Here is a 5,918-nt window from a genome sequence, read left to right on the forward strand (position 1 = left end):
GAAATGCTGTGTGTATATTTTTTTTACCTTTGATGGTTTGTAATACTAGCTCATTCTACTGTTTATTTTTACATAGAAACATAGAATTTAATGGCAGATAAGAACCCCTTGGCCTCCCTCGTCTGCCCATTTTCCTACCTGCTGCAAAACCTCAGACCCTATTAGATCCTTGTGTTTTTTTTTTCGTATTTAGGATAGATACGCCTATAATATACTTCTCCTCTAGCTGTGCATGCAATATTATGTATACCATGTTCATTGATGTAACTGTATTTGTAACCATGTATTATTTGTCATTAACTATGCCCAGGACATACATGAAAACGAGAGGTAACTCTCAATGTATTACTTCCCGGTAAAACATTTTATAAATAAATAAAAACTTTGCCGAGGTCGGGGTTGGAGAGGTGCGGATCGTCGTTGGTAGCCGGGGTCAGGAGTTTAGAAGAGCGGAGTCCAGAAGAGTATCCGAGGTCAGAAACAAAGGAGCTAGGAACCGGAGTACAGGACAAGACTGTGGAGGCAAGGGTGGCAGCGGACACTTCGAACAAACAAAGGTTTATGCTCAGCCGAATTGCCAGTGTGACGGCTGAGCATATAAAGGAGACAGGCACCAATGAGAAAGAAGCAGAATGGAGGTGCGTCAGCAACGCCTGCTGTGATTTTCAGTTCTGATGCAGGAGACAGGTGTATGGATGATCCCTGATGATGGCGAGTGACGCAGTGCTGGCGTCGTGCTGCCGCGCTGCGCACCAATGACGTCACTGTGTGTGCGCAACCTGGAGGCGGGACCAGGTGGCAATGTATTTAACTCAGTGCGGGATGCGCGCGCCTAGGATGGCGGCTGATGCCAGATGGAGGAAGGAAAACATCACGGATGATGGAAGGAGCGGGGGACCCAATCATGGGTTGGGGGTAAGTGCCGGGTGCGCCGAGCGCTTCGCGGATCACGGATCCTGACAGAGATCAACCAAGCTTCTCCATTAATATCAAACTTTCTTTGGATGTACCTCACTAGCTATGCATAGCCCTTGGTGCTATATTGGTGCCTCTGTTACTATTTGTATCACCTGCTCTTCTCCCTGATACAGTTAGTTTACCTTTTGTGGTCACATATAACCCACACCTAGAAGCCCTATGCAAGATCGCCAGGGAACTACAACCCATTCTCCAGGGAGATACAAGACTGCAACAGGTCTTCCCTGAAACACCCTTATTATCATACAGACAACCTCATAATCGCAAGAAAATGATGGTGAGGAGTAAAGTATTCAACAATGCAACTGAATGCAGGACAAGACCATGCCAGGACACAAGATGCGAAACCTGCGCAATGCTCCACACAGCGGGCACAACACAAATACCACACAGGAATCTGGAGTACAAAATCAGAGGCAGGTTCACCTGTTCCTCCAGCAATGTTGTGTACCTCATCATGTGCATGAAATGCCAGGGGGCTGCTCCTACATAGGTGAGACGGGACAGGGGGCTAAACAAGAGGATGAATCTGCATCGCCACAGCATCACACGTAGAACAAGAGACGGCCCTGTCGTGTGAACATTTTTCTGACTCTGGCCATAAGATGAACGATCTGAAGGTGGCCATACTCAAAGGTAATCTTAGAACACCAAAAAAAGAGACCGTTGCATGAATACATGTTCGGGACACTTAGCGGTGGCCTAAACTGAGAGCTTTATGAGTCACTACCCTGACACAAGAGAACTCTCTTCCCATGAGTGCTAAAGGCATGTCTGTACATGAGGTAAGAGACTCAAATAACAAGCCCTCCTTACATACTGCGCTATATGAATGCACACACAGCTGTCCCTACACATATATACAGTATGTACAATGTAATTCTATCCCTTATATACCAATAGGGACCACATAGTATATATACACATAAATAGTAATGCAACACCCTCTTACATTTCTACACCTACCCACACCATTGGATACACTACCACACACAAACCTTTTGTAAAGCACTGTGGGCACTTTAATTTATATTTACACACATACACACACACATACTCTTACATCACTAACATTTAGGAACCACTTAACACCTTAAGTGATAAATCGCATACTGCACAGGGGGGAGGGATAAGCTTCAGTCAGGTACATTCCAAGATGCACTGATTTTAAGTAAAAATCTTTCTTGCTTTATCCATTGTAACATCGCCGGAAGAAGAGATCAGTGTATCTCGAAAGCTCGCACAAATAAAAGCAATTTCATTAGCCACAGAACAGTATTGACTTTTTCGTTTTTTATTTTATACTAGCTGAGAGACCCGGCGTTGCCCGGGATGTAAATGCGTAATAGGTAGTATTATTTATAAATCGTGGAATACGACTATTTGTTGTAAAGGTTTGATAATAATGTTGAAAAGAAAGATGGAAGAAAATGTAATACGATGTTGTAAAAAAAAATGGTTTATTGTAAACACACCACAGTACAATGTATATTTTGGTGACATAAGTGATGTGAAAATGTGAGGCGTGTGTCTTCCTAGGGTGTGAGGCGGCGGATGGGTGTCAGTACGGGTGGCGCGTGGGTAGTGAGTGCTGGCTGTGGGTTGGGGTCCTGCTAGGGTGTGAGGCGGCGGGTGTGTGGCGAGTGCGGGTGACAGCTGGTCAGTGATATTGTTGCGTAGGGGCAGGATGCGGCAGGTGTGTGTCGAGTGGGTGGGTTGTCTGTTGAATGCGTGCGGCGGGTGGGGGGAGGTGGGAGGTGGTGTGAAGGAGGAGGAGGGGGGAGGTGGTGGTGAAGGGGGAGGAGGGGGGAGGTGGCGTGAAGGGGGAGGAGGTGGGAAGGGGGGTGGAGGCGGTGGGAAGGGGGGGGAGAGGCGGTGGGAAGGGGGGGAGGCGGTGGGAAGGGGGGGGGAGGCGGTGGGAAGGGGGGGAGGCGGTGGGAAGGGGGGGGGAGGCGGTGGGAAGGGGGGGGGAGGCGTGGGAAGGGGGGGCTGAGGCGATGGGAAGGGGGGGGGAGGCGGTGGGAAGGGGGGGGGAGGCGGTGGGAAGGGGGGGGGGAGGCGGTGGGAAGGGGGGGGGAGGCGGGTGGGAAGGGGGGGGAGGCGGTGGGAAGGGGGGTGGAGGCGGTGGGAAGTGGGGGAGGCGGTGGGAAGGGGGGGGAGGCGGTGGGAAGGGGGGGAGGCGGTGGGAGGGGGGGGGGAGGCGGTGGGAAGTGGTGGGAAGGGGGTGGAGGGGAGGTGAAGGGGGGTGGAGGGGAGGTGAAGGGGGGTGGAGGGGAGCTGAAGGGGGTGTGGAGGGAGGTGAAGGGGGTGTGGAGGGGAGGTGAAGGTGGTGTGGAGGTGAAGGGGGGGTGTAGAGGAGGTGGAGGGGGGGTGGCGGGGAGGTGAAGGGGGGGGGTGGCGGGGAGGTGACGGGGGGGATGGCGGGGAGGTGAAGGGGGGGGGTGGCGGGGAGGTGAAGGGGGGGGTGGCGGGGAGGTGAAGGGGGGGGTGGCGGGGAGGTGAAGGGGTTTGGAGTGGAGGTGAAGGGGGGGGTGGAGTGGAGGTGAAGGGTAGGTGAGGGGGGGTGGAGGGGAGGTGAAGGGGGGGTGGAGGGGAGGTGAAGGGGGGGTGGCGGGGAGGGCGGGGAGGTGAAGGGGGGTGGAGGGGAGGTGAAGGGGGGTGGAGGGGAGGTGAAGGGGAGGTGGAGGGGAGGTGAAGGGGGGGTGGAGGGCAGGTGAAGGGGGGTGGAGGGGAGGTGAAGGGGGGTGGAGGGGAGGTGAAGGGGGGTGGAGGGGAGGTGAAGCGGGGTGGAGGGGAGGTGAAGCGGGGTGGAGGGGAGGTGAAGGAGGGTGGAGGGGAGGTGAAGGGGATGTGGAAGGGAGGGGAAGTGGAGTGAGGGAGGTGAGGGGAGGTGAAGGGGGGTGAGGGGAGGTGAGGGGGTGAGGGAGGTGAGGGTGGGTGAGGGGAGGTGAAGTGAAGGCCGCTCACTCACCCGTCCGGCAGGTCCCACGTGGATCTGAGGCGGGAGGCAGCGTGTTGTGGCCGCTCCCCCGCTGTGTCCGGGGCGCTCGCTCGTTCCGCTTCCCCGCTGACTGTAGCGGTGCCGGCGGGGGGGGGTATCGTTGAGACACTGACACTGGAGGGGAGGTGAAGGGGGGGGGGTGGAGGGGAGGTGAAGGGGGGGGGTGGAGGGGAGGTGAAGCGGGGTGGAGGGGAGGTGAAGGAGGGGTGGAGGGGAGGTGAAGGAGGGTGGAGGGGAGGTGAAGGGGGGGTGGAGGGGAGGGGAAGTGGAGTGAGGGGAGGGGAAGTGGAGTGAGGGGAGGTGAAGGGGGGTGAGGGGAGGTGAAGGGGGGTGAGGGGAGGTGAGGGGTGGGTGAGGGGAGGTGAAGTGAAGGCCGCTCACTCACCCGTCGGCAGGTCCCACGTGGATCTGAGGCGGGAGGCAGCGTGTTGTGGCCGCTCCCCCGCTGTGTCCCGGGCGCTCGCTCGTTCCGCTTCCCCGCTGACTGTAGCGGCGCCGGGGGGGGGGGGGGGGGGACTGAAAACGCGGGAAACAGGGAGGCTTCCGGCCGCCGCCGCGAGTGAGGCCGCCGCCATCTTGGGCACTCGGTGCCGCGAGGCAGGCTGCCTGGCCACTGGCTGTTCCCCCCGCCGGGGAGGGGGGTGAGTTGTGAGCGCCGGGGAGGGGGGGGCATGTATATGTGTGGGGGGGGAGAGGTGGGAGATATAGAGGGGGGGTCTCGCACGGCCGCTGACACTGGGTGGGGGGGGCGCTGAAGGGGTAATAATAGTGTGTGTCCCGCTGACTGTAGCGGCGCCGGGGGGGGGGGGAGCGGGGTGAAAGCGCGGGAGACACGGGGAGAGGAGGAGGTGCGCGCGGGTCACGATGTTCAGGGAGGTGTGTGTGTGTGTGTGTGTGTGTGTGTGTGTGTGTGTGTGTGTGTGGGTGTGTGTGACACTGTGTGTGTGTGTGTGTGTGTGTGTCACTGTGTGTGTGTGTGTGACACCGTGTGTGACACTGTGTGTGTGTGTGTGTGTGTGACACTGTGTGTGTGGTGACACTGTGTGTGTGTGGTGACACTGTGTGTGTGTGTGGGTGTGTTTTTTTGGCCCGTCACTCCGCCTCAGGCCAATGAGAGGTGTGCGGGGGCGGGCGGCCCAAGGGACCAATGAGATTTCCCCTAGGGACACCGGACATCCAGGCAGGCAAACATACAGTGCTTTCACTAATATAGTATAAGATATTATATATATAGAGAGAGAGAGAGAGAGAGAGAGAGAGAGATGAGAGAGAGAGAGAGAGAGAGAGAGAGAGAGAGAGAGAGAGAGAAAATGGAAATATTACTGTATGCTCATTCCCAGAATCCCTTGCTGCAGTTGAAGTGCTGTGTGCTGGGTGATAATGGTGAAAGGTGGGGTTGCAGACCTGTCTAAGACATGCAGATGAGCATAGAGTGATATTTCCATCTTATACTATATTAGTGAAAGCACTGTATGTTTGCCTGCCTGGATGTCCGGTGTCCCTAGGGGAAATCTCATTGGTCCCTTGGGCCGCCCGCCCCCGCACACCTCTCATTGGCCTGAGGCGGAGTGACGGGCCAAAAAAAAACACACCCACACACACACACACACACAGTGTCACCACACACACACACACAGTGTCACACACGGTGTCACACACACCACACACACACACACACACACAGTGTCACACACGGTGTCACACACACACACACACACACACACACACACACACACACACACACACACACACACACACACACACACAGTGACACACACACACACACACACACACACACACACACAGTGTCACACACACACACACACACCTCCCTGAACATCGTGACCCGCGCGCACCTCCTCCTCTCCCCGTGTCTCCCGCGCTTTCACCCCCGGTCCCCCCCCCCCCCGGCGCCGCTACAGTCAGCGGGACACACACT

This window comes from Ascaphus truei, chromosome 5, assembly GCF_040206685.1.
Source record: "Ascaphus truei isolate aAscTru1 chromosome 5, aAscTru1.hap1, whole genome shotgun sequence".
Taxonomy (NCBI): domain Eukaryota; kingdom Metazoa; phylum Chordata; class Amphibia; order Anura; family Ascaphidae; genus Ascaphus; species Ascaphus truei.